Genomic DNA, 16,400 nt, shown 5'->3' with positions numbered 1-16,400 from the left:
AAGCTAAAATACATTGCTATCCATTAAGCCTTTCCCCTCTGGATACATGTGTAATTGAACAGTTGTGCACACAGTTGTGCAAGAGCCATTCTTTTGTATAAACAGACTAGTTACTGTGTTGTGTGAAGTGTATAATCCCTTTTTTTATTTTTTTTTTAAGAACTACAGTTGAAAAAATACAAATGTTGAGTCCGACAGCTAGAAATCAGCTTGAGTAGGTGTGGTTGCAAAGGAGCTGTTGGAGCTTGCCCTGCCTAGGACAGCTTCAGCCACTGCAGGAGACTGGGTGCTGGGAAGCTCAAGCTCCAGCCCTTCAGGGAATAGCAGAACCCCAAGGGAAAAGAGTCAGGGCTTCCTCCCTTTCACTCCCTTCCTCCACCTTCCACTAACATGGGACCCGGCTACATTTCTCACCTTCCTGCAGCTGCTCAAGAGTTTTATTCTCTCGACTGTGGGAGGGTTGGCTTTGCAGAAAGGTGGGTAGTCTGCTGGTTTGACAGCCTCAGCGCCCCAAGTGCTGTATTTATCACCAGGGAGGTCTGGCCTCGGTGCCGGCTCCCCCCCAGCGTTTGTCAGCGCTGGGTCGAGGTGCCAGCACGGCAGCAAGCAGCCTCCAGCAGAGATAATTCTTATCATGTGTGCTGCTGGCTCAGCTCCGCTTTTCCTCACATGGTGACAATTTCTGCCTGCCATCGGTTCCCCCTTTGTATCCCAGTCATGCAGGCAGCAAACATGGCCAAAGGATGTGTCCTCATGCAGTCTTAGTGTTTGGGACTTCAGTCTCCATCAGCAAACTTTGGGAAAGTGAATTCTTCTTCCTAATCACTTATCCATTTCCTGACATATTTTTCATTAAATGTCTCCTGTGCTGACTTTGTTCTTTAAATTGCATCGCGACTGTTGTCTTGTTCCAGGCGCAGGTCAGCAGGAAAACAGTTAAGTGTGGAAAAATACGCCGTTGCTGTTCACTGGGGTCAGAGCGACCTAAATTCGAAATGGTCTGTGCTCCGTGGCTGATCCAGCATCCTCAGGCTGCAGCCTGTCTGTCTGCTGCAGTTGCAGACCAAGAACAAATTTTGTTGAGGAGCAAGATTTCCACCAATTTAATCTACTAAAATTTGGAGTTTAGAAATCTGGGGCAAAATGGAGGAAAATAGTGAAAGCAAGAGAAAGAAATGCAGAAAAAGAGAAGTTGTAATTGAGAAGTTTGAGTGAAGCACAAGATGTGTTTTGGTCATATGCTGGAGTGTGTTTCAGCAGTTCAATTTGTTAATTTTCTAGAACAGGCATGAAATTGCTATATTTATGTATATTAAAATTAATAATAGATTACAGAAGCAACCCATTAGCTTTTTTTGGGTGGGAGGAGAAACTAAGAGCTGCCAGAAGGCAAAACATTTCTAATTGTTTGGGGTTTTCTTTAGTTCCATTTTTTTAAGAAAGCTCCTTTTTTATTGTGTGTTTTGCTGTTGCCCACACTGATGCTGGAGGAGAGCGTCTGTGCAGTCTGCATAAATTGATTCAGAGGGTGGCCGACTGTGCCCGGTGCTTCCTTCAGGTCACGGCTGCCACAGTTTACCGCTGTCTTTTTAGGCGTGCATGAGCTGGGACACACACGTCCAGGATGTGGGAGTGCAAGTTTTAGGAGCTCTTGGTAACAGCCCCCGCACATGCCGAATGTGATGCCTGCTCACAGGAAAATACAGAACAGAAAAAGCCAGGGAGGTTTTCCTGAGGAATAATAAGGTGAAGCTTGTAGGAGCATGCCTCGCGTTGCTTTTGCTGTTAAAAGCAGATACATTTTTTTTTTTTGTTTCCTTCTAGGCCACAAAATGCTCCCGACTTCTTTCCTGATGCCCAGTGATGGCACCAGTACCCCAGGGAGGGGATTCTGCCCTTTCCTTTTGGACGAGGGACAAACCCTGGGTCAGTGGTGAAGACTCAGGAATATTTTTTGCAAGGTCTGTCTAACTAATCTGAAGAATTTTGGGGGTTTTGATAGGGTTTTGAGCACAATAGAAGTGAAGGTTTGGGTTGGGTTCTCTCCCACACCTTTTTTCCTTGATTATGAGAAATTTCTGGGTGGTTGTGCTGGTTGAACAATCCAGAGGAAAACAGCAGCATTCCTGCAGGGGCTTGCAAGAATTTATACTGGGTTTTTGCTGACACCTATTTTTATATCAGAGATGGCAAAAACATACTGACATATCTAGTCTGTCTGCTTGGGAATACATTTCATTTCCATATGCATCCAGCCTTGCAGTGGGTTTGATAAGTTGGGTTTCTTGTTTTAGCTCATCTGCACTTCTCCCTTCCCTTGGAGCTGATCCAGAAAAACATCTTGAAAGAAAGGCTTTACATGGGGAGAATGAGATTTAATTTGCATTATGAAGAAAATTTGAAAAGTTTTCACAAAATGTGATGACTAGATTTGATATCCTGTAGTTTTAGTTAGTCCAGAAGAGATTTTTTTTTCTTCTCTCTGAATCCTAGTAATCTGTGGGGATGGCAATCATTATTATTTTTATTCTTTGGTATTTTGATCTAGGAACTAAATAATTTCTTTAATGAATAGGTTTGCTCTCTATCTCTGACGGTGTTTCTGACATTTTCCACTTACTCTTATCTCCCCCTGCCATGAGGTAGGTTGTGTTTACTCTGTATAAAATATTTTGCATTATAAACAGTGACATTTGCTTAGGATTTTCATCCTTCTCTGCGGGAATTGGAAAAGTATGCAGGGTAGGAAAGCAGTGGTTTTTTTTGCATTCAGAACAAAATATATAAATAAATACTATAAACATACACACACATATACACATATATGTAATATAAAAAAGTTCGTATTTCCAATTAGTGAGTCTGGAGGAGGGAAGCAGATGTGGCGAGGAGTCTGGATCACAGGTCTTAGGAGCAGTGGCTGAGGGAGCTGGGGTTGTTTATCCTGGAGAAAAGAAGACTCCCTTCAATAAGGGGACCTTATTATTGCTCTTTAGAACTACCTGAAAGTGAACTGGGGGTCAGTCTCTTCTCCCAGGTAACAAGCAGTAGGACAAGAAGAAATGGCCTCAAATTGCACCTGGGAAGGTTCAGATTGGGTATCAGGAAAGTCTCTTCACTGAAAGGGTGGTCAGGCATTGGAACAGGCTGCCCAGAGAAGTGATGGAATCACCATCCCTGAAGTGTGGCATTTGGATGTGGCACTTGGGGATACGGCTTAGTATGATGAACATGGTGGTGCTGCATTAATGGTTGGACTCGATGATCTTAGAGGTCTTTTTTAACCTTAATGATTCTGTGATTCTAATTATCTCTTTTCAACTTCTAAGCTTTCTCCTGCAACACTGAAATTAATGGCAACATTTTGACATTTCAGTTACTCATTTTCTACTATAGCTACTGATGGTGAATGCAAGAAGGTAAATGAATTCAAGCAGGGAGAAAAAGCTATTTTATAAGGATTAATAAGATAAAGTAAAAAAAGATCATGAGTGAACTTTAAAAGAAGTTTTCACTGGCAGTATGGCATATATTTATCTTCCAAAGCATGCATGACATCACGTGAGAAAGGTGCAGTCTGCGACATTGATGTAATGTGAAAATGTAGCACTTAGAGATTTATTTAGCAATTTAGGGGGATGTTACCCCAAGTTATTGTGCTTCTATGTACTTAAAGAGAAATGCACATAGGTATTTAGGTCTTGCACATTTACTGACATGAATTTTTTCAGAAATAGCAGTAGTTGTTTAACTTTGTGCTCTGTGGAAAACAGGTATATATTCATACTTGTTAAATTTTATTTTTATCTACCTAGAAGAAAACCAAAAGATTTACCCAAACACCATGCCCAAAATTCAGAATACTCTATGTTTTTGCTGAAGTCTTGGAGCAGCTACAGAAAACTAAGAGAACCTAGGAAGAAGGAATAAAAAAGCATATGCAGTTGTTTGTTTTAAATACTCCCCAAATTGGTGATTCTGACAGATTTTTCTTGTGAGCTGTTGCCTCCTGTACATTTTAAAATATGAGGCTTAAAAACCTGATCTTTTGATGTACCTACTTATTCCTGTTTTGTCTTATCCTTTTGCTTTTATCCATATATTTTAACCCAGAACTTGTAGCGAAATTCAAGCTTTCAAAAAGGTTCACAAAATCAGCAATTTAGCGTATGGTTTGTCACTTTTGTAACAGCTGCAAGATAAATAAATAATAAAATATTTACCGCACAAGGGCAGGCAGTTTTTGCGATAGCCCCTTTTCATGTAAGATTACAGCTAAAAAGAGGTGAAGTGCTCAGTTTCATAATTCACTGAAGTTTGACACTTTTAAAGTTTGTGTTATAACAGCACTTCATAGGCTATAGATGGGGCTGTTTCAAGTTCTGTTGTAAATCTGACTTTACAAGGCTCTAATGTTCTGTAGGCTAATAAAAATCACTCTAGGATTGAATGTATGAAATAAAAAATTTGGTGGTTTTAATATATTTTAATGCTCAGGGTATTTTGTCATCTTAGATGTTTTTTTCACCAAAATTGCATTGCTCTTGAATTTTGTAATAAATCTTAAAGCTTACCTTCATGTCTGAGGGGGCAGGGGGAAGAAAGAAAAGGAAAAAAGAATAAGGCATCCCAGATATAGAAGTCTTGTGTCTGCACAGTAAAGTTTAAGGTATCAACATGAGCTTTTGGCACTGGAGAAAAGGGCATAAATATTGAGCATGAAATATAGTGTAATAATAAGTGATAACGTTTTCACATGGTTAAAGTATAAGCCTTCCATGAGCTTCAGAGGATAAGCTGTAAGCCCCAGAAAGTTGGCTTTTCTGGAAGACTGCCCCTGTGCACTGCACATCTCTCCTTGTTTGAAATGCCTGGGTTTAAGCAGGAGAGGAAATTGTCTGACCTGAAATTTTGAGGTTTCACGTAGTTTTTGCATAGTGTTGTTTGAAGGATTCACCTGCTTGGCAACATACTATGAAAATGCAAACAATTTGGAAGCGTGATCTAAAATATACATCCTGATTCTGTGTAAGCAGCAGTGAGTTACAGGAGAATTTAGCCCTCAATCACCATGCTGCACTTTGCCATGTAGGTGATCGTGGTTCAAGGCAGTGCAGGGCTGCTATAACATTCCCAGAAACCTTGCTCCCTTCTCTTTGTGGTAGTGATGTGAGAACTTAGGCTCAGGAATACTGTATTAACATTTCCCTCAATCCCCATGCTACTTTGTAATTTATGCTAGTTGTGTTCAGTACTCAAGTAGTTGTTTCTGGCTACCTTGTCTAATCTGGAAAGAGTGGAATATCACATACAAGGGTGACACCAGCCCACCTGTGACCTGCAAGGCTTTCAATGGCCTTGTCAGCAGAAAGGAAATCCATTCAAGAGCAATAAACATAAGGGCAGGAGGGACTCCGGAGCAAAGACCTGCAAATTTCTCTCAGCTGTTCTCCTTCCCCTGAATCTGTGGGCTTGATCACGTTAGTTTACTGAGTGAAGTATAATAAGCTTTCAGAGGGTCAGGGCTTGGTGGCAGTAGCATGCTATCCTCCTTCACCAGGTCGTGTCCTAAGCATTGCTGTTCTGTGCCGTTTCCATGCACAGGTTGACTCTGCCCACCACATAAACTATGCCGTGCAGACCCACGGGAGCCCCAGCAGTCACAAACCCTGGCAGACAATGCGCATTTTGGACAAGGGCACACTGTTGTTTTGTCTCTAGTTCAGCCACTGGGAGGGACCCTGTGGGCTGGGCTGGGCTCATTTGGACTAACAATCAGGCTTGCATTGCGCAGGTGCACAAGAGACCTGCCAGGAGAAGAAGGGAAAATCAGCATAGAATAAAAGCAGCTCCAAAGGATAGCATGTCCTGTGACCTTTGTCCCTGATGAGGTGGCCAGCTGTCAGCTCCTCCCATCCACCTCCAACATGACCTTAAGTACAGTTTAAGACTACTGGCTGTTTATCTAATGTCTTTTGTTGTTCTTTATACGCACTTGCAGAAACTTGTGTAAGGATTCAAACATGAGCATAAAAGTGTCTTTTCAGATTTTTAGGTATTGCCTTCATTCTGGCTATTTAAGAAGCTATAGTCCACAGCTTTCCTTACAGTTAGGCAAGAAAGTGACTTTTCTTTCCATTAAATGCTGTTGTTTCAAGGTAGGGAGGGAGGAATTGAAAACTAAGGGGACTTCTGAAACTAAGTCCCCTTTAGATATCCTCTGTGGTAAAAAAACAAAGGCTCTTTTATTAGTATAGTTCTTCATATAGCTAGACCTGCACATCAGCACTTTTGTATGCTGCATTGTTTGTGTTTTCTAACTTGAGCTTAAAACTGCTAGGGCAGCTGGGGACTTCTTTTCCCTAGCTCTGGTATATGAGGAATTACTGGACCGGAAGAGAGGTTCCCCCAAGAAGGAAGACAGGGACAAGAACTTCAGGTGAGCACATCAGGACTCCTCCTAAAGGAAGGACATTAAGGTATGTTTGGTGGTGTGAATGCTTTATTTGCCTCAATTTGCATCCTTTGAATTCATATTGTACTGAAGTCATGCTCTATCAGGCAGGACAGTTCTTCAAGAGGCCAATGTTGTGAGCATGCATGACAACAAAGTCCTTTTATAATGATAGCACCTGGTTGGAGTATATCTGATTGTGTGTTAGACACATTAGACATAGGAAGTTTTGTTTTAGGAATTGTAAAATAATGTGCCTGCAGGCAGCTGTGCAGCTTTGGTGTGAGGAGGACTGTGGAGAATGGTTTCAGAGGTGTAATACAAAAAAAATGCTTGCTCATTTTAACCCTCTGTGCCCTCTGTAGTTTCATTTCAAAGTAAGCAGTACTTAATGCAGTTTCTATTCCTAGGAGGGTTTAGTTACGGGGCAGAAGCACAGACAAGTTTGAACACAGATCAGTTGTTTGCTTTGGTTTTATGTTCACTGGTATCAGCAGTGCATGGTGACTTGGCAGCACAGCAAATCCTGTGATAAGAGCGAACGTGTGGGCAGTAGACTCTCCCCGTGTTTCAACTTGAAATCTTCTGGATGTCTTCTGCTGTTAATGGGGCTGAATGTAACTCGGGGGGTATGTTATTACATATGATGAGAAAGCATCTGAGTGATTATTCTTGAAAGGTGCTGTTCTTATTTGAAGGGAAAGGAGGGGAGTGGAAACTTCTCTGTGTCGGCATTGTGATGCAGAATGACTGCTTGTGGGTACCATCTCTGCTTGAGTTGTGAAGGCCACTGAGTAAAGCCGTGTTTAGGCACATACATTTTTAATGGCATGACCCTTTTGAGATGGCTTTGTGTACTTGTCTACTACCAGATTAGAAAACAGGAGTAGTCTTACTAAGCCTTTTGTCACATGTTTGTTGAGGTTGTAGAAGCACACAGCAAGGATTGCTTTTGCATTGTGTAGAAAGTGAATTCTTCCTTGGAGATCTGCTTATTTTTACTTTTGGGGGTGTGTGGATTTAACTAAAGAGCATGTGTTCACATAGTTGTGCCATTTAAATTAAAGTGGGGTGACTCAGTGTGTATTCAGTGCTGCAAGCCTACAGCGACTGCAACAGAACATTTTATTGTCTGAAGACAATGCTAATAATGGCAGTATTGAAACAGCGTTGTAATTTCACAAGACAATATTCTGTTCCCAGAACTGCAAAGTGACAAAGATATTTGCCATTGTCAGACAGGGGAACAGGAGCTGACCTGCAGTGCAAACAGTGCCCTCTGCTTCCGCTGGGCTGGGCTGTGCTGGGGTGCCCTGCCCCTCTCTGCTCCTGCTTTCTGGGACCTGCTCCACAGTTTGTCACAGCAGCGAGCACCCTTGCAAAGCGAACGCTCCAGCAGTCGGCTGTACTGAGAGCTGTTGTCACACAGCCACTTCCCAGAGTGATCCTACTCTAAGCTGCTTTCGTCCAGCAGGTGAGCCATCCACCAGCATCCTGGACAGCCAAAATGGCTGGGAAGGCATGTTCTGCTTCTGGCTGCCCCTCACCTATTGCTGCTATAGTGTTTGGCCCCACCAGGTATGCAGTTGGCTGAAGGAGAATGCAGTATAGGTGTAGTCTTTTGTAGTTAATACATTGTGGATTCCATAGCATTCCCATAACTTATAAAACAGCGATTCAGAAGTGAAGTGTTTTGCATTGATCATGTGTTTCTTTACCATGAGCTTTCATGGAGGGATTGTAGGATGAAAGCAATATGGCTGTGGTGACTAGTGGAGGGCAGCTATGCCTGTCTTTGTAGCTGAGGTATAGCTTATAAGTGCAAATAAATTGTCACTAAGAAATTAATAAACATTACATGTATGTTATTAATCCTTAGCACTACCTCTTACTGTCTAAAAACAATACTAAGTTCCTTATCAAAACAGTTGTTAATAATGCTTGGATCCTGAACAGGTGCAATGGTGGGAGCTATATTGGTTTATTCTTTCATAGGAAATATTAAAAATAAAACATTTCCACCCTCCTAAGTACTCCTTTTCAGCGGGTTCCTGGTATCCTGCTGTAATAGTCACATTGAATAATGATAGTGTGGACAACATGATGAGAAAATGAACCAAAGAAGAGATTGTTGGCAGTGTGGAGACACTGGTTAGAAATCTCCCCAACTTTAAACCACATTTGTAGTATCATGGCTTACCTCCAGCGTGGACATCGTCTGCAATATGAAGCCATTTGGAGGTTCCATGATGAGCACATTGACATTAACATTGCGAAGTTTGCTTCTATGCATTGGTAATTAGCAGGTGAAATAGCTGTGAATCCAGACTGAGATCTTGCTCTGAACATCTTTAAGATGCAAAGCCCCTGAGGTCTTGCTTCTTTAGTGACTCGCAGGAGCCATGTGACAAAGTACCATGTTGTGGTTGTGCACTGATTTCAGTAGCTTCATTTTGGAGTTGTGCTCATCTCTGAAAATGGATGTTTTTAAAATGTAGTTTGTGTTTGGTTGGGATACTGAAGAAAAAGAGCTGATTTAAGGAAAACTGAATGGGGGGAGAGTGTTGCATGTTTTACAGTGCTGAGATTCCAGGCATCTTTGCTGTGAAAAATGAGCGTTTAATTGCCCAGTTTCTGTGTGGGTTTGCTGAGTTGCTTTAGTTTGTTTGTTCTCTGCCAGTTTCTAATAATGCTATTATTTGTTTTCACTAAACAGAAAAAAATTAATTCAGTGATCTCTGTTGCTCAGTGTCTGCTGGGAATACTGCTACTGAATTGTATCACTGCAAATATTTGTATGTTCTTGCTTGTGCTGTCAGTAGAAACATTAGGGAGAGCCAAACAGTTAGTCTAACTCAAGATTACTTACATATCCTCTATTTTCTTTTGATGAAATCATTGCACCGTTCTACCTCAGCGTGATCTTCCATGAGCTGCAAGGAGCAGATCACATCATTATTATTGAACTGACTAGTTCAGTCAATGTGATATGCACCACAGAACTTTATGGGGTACCCTCAGCAATTTCCCTCCCTAGTATATGTTTTGTGGCATGAGAACATCTCCTTTGTTTCTAAATAGCAATATTTGTTATTCCCATCACTTGGTTCTGTCTCCTCTGTGTGCCCCTGCATACCTGTGTCTCAAGTACAGTGTATTTGGGGCCCGTGTGCAGTATTACAGCATGCCAGCCAGGCTTGCATAGAATGGCACAGCCCATCAGCCCTTGTTTAGCCCCTACTGACAGTTAAATGCTGGCATTAGCAGCTTTTTGACCTTCTCATCCCTTTCTCGAACTGATTCTGTAATGCTGTATACACAAAGGAGTCCTGCACAGCACTGCCTCTTAACTCACTGTCTTGATGAATATGTTAGAGATGCCTGCTGCTAAAAAGGAGAGATCATGCTTTTCTTTGTCTAGGCAGTTCTTGTTCTCCTCCTTGTGTTTTCTTGATTTCCTCAAGTCCTCCTGTTTTGTGTGCTGTTGACAAGTAAATCACTGAGAGATGCAAAAAGCAGAAAAGCAGAGGAAATGCCTGGTACATACTGAGAAGCAAATATCTCAGTCTTTCAAGAATGGAAAAAAAGGAGAGATAGAAAGAGGTCAATATATATGGTGATGAATTTAAACATGTACTTATTTATTACTCTGCCTTCCATGTCTGGATCATCTGCTGCTGAAGATAGTGTGAGGCAAAGAGACACTGTCTTTTGGCACCATTGAAACAGAGGTAGCAAGATGAGATCAGAAAATCATACAGGTTGGAGGGGACTTCCAGAGGTGACCTGCTGACCGGACTGGGTCCCATGTGATCGGGTTACTCAGGGCCACGTGCAGGACAGTTTGAGGATCTCCAAGGATGAAGGTCCAGCAGACCCTCTGGGCTCCTGTTTCACTGTTCACCTCCCTGACAATAAAAAGACTTTTCTCTGTATAAGCCTGAATATCCTATGTTGCAGCTCTGGCCTATGGCTCCCCTCCCTCTCTGTGTACCTTTGCAGACAGTCTATGTTCCCTCCTGTCAGGCAGTAGCAGACAGTGGGTAGGTCTCCCTGTTGCTTTCTCTTTTCAGGGTTGAAAAACACAGTGTTCTCACCCTCTCCTCCTCTGCTCCAGCCCTACAGCTGGTTCTGGTGGGTCAACATGAGTCTGGCACTGGGCAGCCTGTAGCGCTCCAGGCAGCGTGTCTGCAGGAATAACTCTTTCCTGTTCTGCATCCTCAATAGACCCCTGAGACTGGTTCCTCTTTTCATGTCAACTGATCTTAAGCTCTCCCTTTTTCAACCTTTTTGTGCCACATCTCCAAGAAAGTAACATTTTCCGACACTTGCATGTAGTATGATGTCACACCAAAATCTATGTATGGTAATGGGAAAAAAAAACAACAAATAACTGTTAATTCTTAACTTTGTTACTTTCATCTTTTGTGCTGTTCATTTTTACAACTGTCCCCATGTAGCAAGTCTTGATCTGACTTTTTTCTTGAAGAACTTAAAATATGTTGTCTGGAGTAAAATTAAATATTTTGCAGTCAAATGCAAATATCCAACCCAAAAAGGTGAATGCTACTCCAGGTCAAGGTTCTATGTGTAAATCATATTCTGTTAGCAATTGAAGTGGAAAAATGGCTCTTTTTTTTAAATAGTTTTTTTCTGCTGCTTCCCTATTTTTTAATAATAAGTTTCCCCTGGTATTTCAAGAGCCTGTATACAGATATTGTATACTCTTACAGCAAATCCAAACACAGTTTAGCAGGGCAAAGCACAGTTGGAGACTGGCTCAGTGCCCAGAGCCTGCTTTTAACCTCTGCAAAGGCCCTTCTCTTTCTCAGCAATGCTGAGTGTGGTATAGATATTTCACATTTTCTTGCAGGAGAGAAAAAAGAAAATCTCAGGATAGAATTTCTGAATTTTAGTGAATCAGATGTAACAAGTGCTGGCCTGAAAGAAGACATCAGATTATAAAGATCCTAAGAAACAGGATAAGGCATACTGTAAACATCCAGGTTAATGAGCAGAGAGCTATGGCACTTGATGAATTCTCATGTAATTTTTGAAGATATCCATTATCTCCCAGCTGAAAATTCACACACAGTTTTTCTGTGTAGATATTCTAAAAGCATTATGGTTTTCAGAATATGGGGTGTGAAACAGTAGTTTTTTAACTCTTTTTTTATGTGCTGACCATTGAATATTGTCTAATGTATGTAGGAATTTTGTGTGGCTGATTTAGACTTTGGACAGTACAGGTATATTTGAGAATTCCTGTGGGGTAATCCACACACTCATCAAGGAACTATTGACTGTAAGTTAAAGCAAGTAGTATGTCAAGAGATTGACTGCTTGGTTTTATGTTGTTGTTTCTCACTGACTGAAGAAATTGGATGTGTCTCTCCATCCATAAAGTAAAGTAATCCCAATACAATATTGAACCACTCTTGAAAAGCTGTTGCTCATAGCATGATGCTCCTTTTGGAACTTGACATAACGTGCATCCCTTTACAAGGTGCACGCATAAAATATTAGAAAGGTGGAGTTTGTGACCTAGTTAGAAGTTATGTGCATGATCTCTTCTCCTTGGCTGAACTGAGGAAACAACTAGAGTGAGAGATATCTTTATATACAACAAACCTTGTCTTAATTTTTGGTTTGCTTTCTTTTAATGAAAGGGTTATTTATGAGTGTGTGCTCTTTTGATTTGGGGCTGAACATAAAATAGCAAGACATCAGAAATCTTAGTATGCACAGTGAAATTTAATTAGGTAACAGCATAAAAATCAAAGATTCTTTTGTAGAAAGGAAGCAAGAATCCCCTTTTGGTACTAGAAGCGCGTATGTAGCTAAGTCCTATTTTCATCTCCTCCTCTTCACCGAGAGGTGTTAGTAATAGGCACGTATGATCTACTGCCAGGGGTGATGGGTCAGGGATATGAGGAGGAATGGACTGCATTCCTTCATCTTGCATGGTGCCTTCTTCATATAGCAAAGGTGCATGAAGTCTAATTTTTTAAAAGGCACTCTTTAACTTTGTACATTCCAGTTTGAATTGCTAAATTTGGTCTTCACAGACACCAAATCTCAGTTTGACTTCTGGGTGCTAAGTAGCTCTCGAAAGTATGCACAGAATCTCTGAATTCAGGCTTAATTAACCATTCCCATGAAAAATTGAAGCCTAACTTTTTCAATACCTAAATTCATCTTTCTTTTTTTTGTAAAAATTTTGCAAAAGTATATCTGTTTATAAAAATGTTTTTATATATATTAACATATACGGTAACTGTTGGGAAAGGTAATAAGCATCAGATGTGCTCCAGTTTAACTGCTCCAACTTCAGTTATTTATTTCAAAAATTACTTTTCTTTTGTGGTATATTAGGCAAAGATAAATACAATTACATGTGTTCAAACATCTGTTCAATGGTAACTCTTAGAATGAGAGGTTACGTGCAAATTTTTGTGACTCGTAATAATTGCAAGACTCAAAAAAAAAAAACAAAAACCAACACACAACAACAACAACAACAACAACAAAAAAGAAAAACCCACAAAAAAGCACGGCTATGCAAATGGAGAAGTAGAGGATTCCATTGTGGGAAACACCAGATACACATTTTGAGAGAGATAAGACACTGACACATCCAGATGTATTTCATATAAACCATCAAACCTTTTAAGTCACCTTATGCTGGCAGTACCAAAGCCAGCAAAATTTTCTCGTGTTTCATGCAGGCAAATGTCAGTGATTAATTGAATTTTATTAACTTAAACGTTTTCTGTTTCTCTTCTGTGGCTCCGTAACTGTCTTGGGTTTTGTTTTATATTGTTTTTCTCATCTATTATATTGGGTTTTTGGTTTTGTTTTCAAAAAAGCAGTGAGATTCATATTTTTATGAAGAAAGAGATGCTTGGGAGGTACTTAACATAATTTTTGTTTTCAGTTATGGCAAACATGTTGTAAGTAACCTATTCTATGTTGTGCAACTTGTGGTTCCAACCTCCTGCTGTATTACATGCACTGTGTACTCCTCAGCAGAACACAAGCAGCAACTTCGAGCTTCTTCTCTCATTTAGAGGTTGGACAACTTGGGCACACGGTATTCCTCTCTGTGTGTCTGCACATGTCAGTGTGTGGTCTCCTAATTAAGATTTGTTGTCATCCAGATAGTTCAAATAAAGTTTCATGTGTGGTTGTCACTTTTCCTGTTGTAGTATTTCTATGATTTTAATGTTCCAAGGACAAGACTTCTCTGAACATGCATGAAGGCAAAAAGCAGACCAGCCGTGGAAAGTATATTTAGGTATAAATATTTTAGCATTTCATATGGAGGACAGACTGCAAGATGCTTTTAGTTGGCATGATGTTGTCTTCCTGAGAATTGTTTTATAATAATTTTGTTCCATTTTTCTTTTGTTTCAGTTTCCATTATCAAGGGGAAAGAGTCTTCGCTTTAATTATTATTCATTAAGATTCATATCTCTGAGTTTAAACTGAGATAAGCTTTGGCAATTCTCAGGTTGTGAATATCTAAAGAGAAGTGAGGTTCTGGCTCAGGAAGCAAACTCCCTGTTTTCCAGCAAGTAAAAAAAGGAAGAATCAACTATGCTCCCTAAATCCTCACCATGGTGCCTGTGTGCTTACCCCAGGCACAGGGCACACCGTGCATCTGAGTTAAGAGATGCTTAAGAAGATGTCTTTGACAGTGCCTTTGAGAATTTGTTATGAGATATGTCCCTCTGCTGATAGTATCCAGGAGGGATAGATATCTCTTTCATTCATTAGATATGTCTCAAAGAAGAAGTCCAGATGTTAGACTGGCCTCATTCTCCATTTTAAAATCCCCACTGGGATCTTGCTTACGTGGACAAACACATTGGTCATACCTTCCTCTCAGATTTTGAAATTTTGAATATGCAGTGTCAGTCACAAGACTCAGAAGTTTGTTTTTCTTGTAGTATGGTGCTTTTTGTTGTAAGGATATTGTGATGAAAAGGGACCAGCTAAAGGAACTACTGGTCTGTAGCTATACATGTTCCACTTGCATTTCAATGACTCTTAGTTCTAAAGGTCTCAACCCCGATATTAAGATATTACTTAATGAGTCTTCTAAACGTGTTGTGTTACTAGAACCTTCTGGCACCACAGATGGATGGAGAACTGTCCTGACAGCACCCAGTCTGCATGTGGATATCCTCAAGTCAGTCAGTCTTGAAAAGGAGCCGTCACTCCTTCCTGAACAATTTGCATATCCTTTTGCTTGCCAAATTATAAAAAAAATACATATCTGAGAATGGTAGAAATGTTTAGAATTTATCTAGCTACAAACCTAATTTTAAGATCCTCAGATCTCATAGTGGTTTTTAAAGTTTTTCACTTGACCTTGATTTCACCAGCAGATAAAGAGAGACTGTTGAAATTAGGATAATGAGCCACTGCAGTATGCCATCTGCCCAGCCATTGTGGAGTGTTTTTCTAGGCATTCCAGAAAGATTTTTTGGAGAGAAATTTGAATGAGTGTGGGATTTTATAGAGAAAAAAAGCTAAAGAGAAATGTCAGTTCAGAGGAGAATGTGGTAGTTCACACACATATAATTGGTTAATTTGAAAAATATTGAAGAAGTTAATATTTTTTTTAGTCTATGTCTAGTCCAGAGTTTCTTACCTTGGTTTGGGTACTTCCTGTACTGGTGCTAGGTATTTTCTGCCCTTACAGAGGAGATTAAAGCTTCTAGCTGAAGCTCAGGTAGTAAACCAGCTCAGCATCATGAATTTTTGTAATTTTGAGAAGTCTGACATCAGCTGTCCTTGTGCTGGTTTAGATCTCAGATGGTTGAAAGTATTTTTTATTTTTTATTTCTCTTTATTTTCTCTTTCTCTTTTTTTTTTCCCCCAAAAGAGAATTGAAAAGGTAAGGACAGTTGCTTTAATTATTCATTCTGAGGCCAAAATTCAACTATATTCCATTCACCTGTCTAGCCTGTCTAGTAGGAGCCAGTGACCAATCAGTTCTTTGCACAGATCTTATCTACCAGGTCTTTGGCACTATATCAGCATATCTTTTGTTGATTTTTAGAAGGAGCACTGTGGGAACACTTATTGTTCCTAAAAGAAAGTACTGTGGAGGCCAGTCTTTCCTGTAGAAGTGAGGCAGGTTGGATGGAGCTCTGAGCAACCTGGTCTAGTAGAAGGTGTCCCTGTCCATGGTAGAATGGTTGGAACTAGAGAACTTAAGGGTCCCTTGCAACCCAAACTGTTCTGTTTCTATGACATGAATCTGCTGGTGCTGACCCTGTTATTTAAATGGAAAAAAGGATCTAAGAAAGAGTGGCAATGAGAAATAAGTGGAATGGTAACTGTGCACAGCTGTCAGTGCACACCATGGCAGCCATGCTGATAGGGGTGCTTCACTGTGCCCTGCCTGCAGGAAGCAGGTCTGTCCATCACCAGAAAGAAGCTCTGAGCTCTCAAGGGTCATATGTGCTAGCAAACATTTTCAAACTCTACTCTGCATACAGTATAAAACTGTATGACAACATACCTTGCTGTATTTTCAGCTGAACCATACATCTACAGGAGAAACGAAATCTTGGACCCCCAGAAAGAAGTCCACGAAAGAATTAAAAAGCACCAAAAACTCAACTATATTAGTTGTCAGACATAAGTTCTGTTGCCTTCTTGGAGGCCAGGCATTTGGTAGTGGTTTATCCCAACCAGGTTGGTGCTTCAGTGCATGGCTGGCCACATATTGTACTGCAAATTCCACATAAGGAGTGGGACAAGCAAAGCCTGTTTATTTATCATCTTCCTTTGTCTTTTCTTGGAGAAAAACAAATGTGTGTAACTTGGTGGTGGCCTTTCTGGGTTGCTCTGTGTTAGGACTGGACCATACAGGTAGATAGCTGGGGGAGTCAGGGGTCTGGCATGGTGCTTGCAAAAGGGACAAGGTTTT

At 40.6% G+C, this 16,400-nt stretch overlaps 1 protein-coding gene across 3 annotated transcripts in view; it reads left to right on the top strand.

Moving 5' to 3' along the window:
* FAM110B (family with sequence similarity 110 member B) overlaps window positions 1–16,400 on the top strand; it is a 114,386-nt gene that overhangs the window by 77,389 nt on the left and 20,597 nt on the right. The window contains exon 1 of one of the 3 annotated variants that reach the window (XM_018080060.1): window positions 15,776–15,882. The exons of the other annotated variants lie outside the window; for them this stretch is intronic. The gene's annotated coding sequence lies outside the window, so the exon portion shown is untranslated. Of the gene's footprint in view, window positions 1–15,775; window positions 15,883–16,400 lie in introns of those variants that run through there. 3 annotated transcript variants of the gene reach the window in all.

Source organism: Manacus vitellinus, unplaced genomic scaffold (genome assembly GCF_001715985.3).
Source record: "Manacus vitellinus isolate BGI_N305 unplaced genomic scaffold, ASM171598v3 scaffold_1_pilon, whole genome shotgun sequence".
NCBI lineage: Eukaryota > Metazoa > Chordata > Aves > Passeriformes > Pipridae > Manacus > Manacus vitellinus.
Note: the sequence above shows the minus strand (reverse complement) of the source record. Positions and strands in the feature narration are given on the sequence as shown.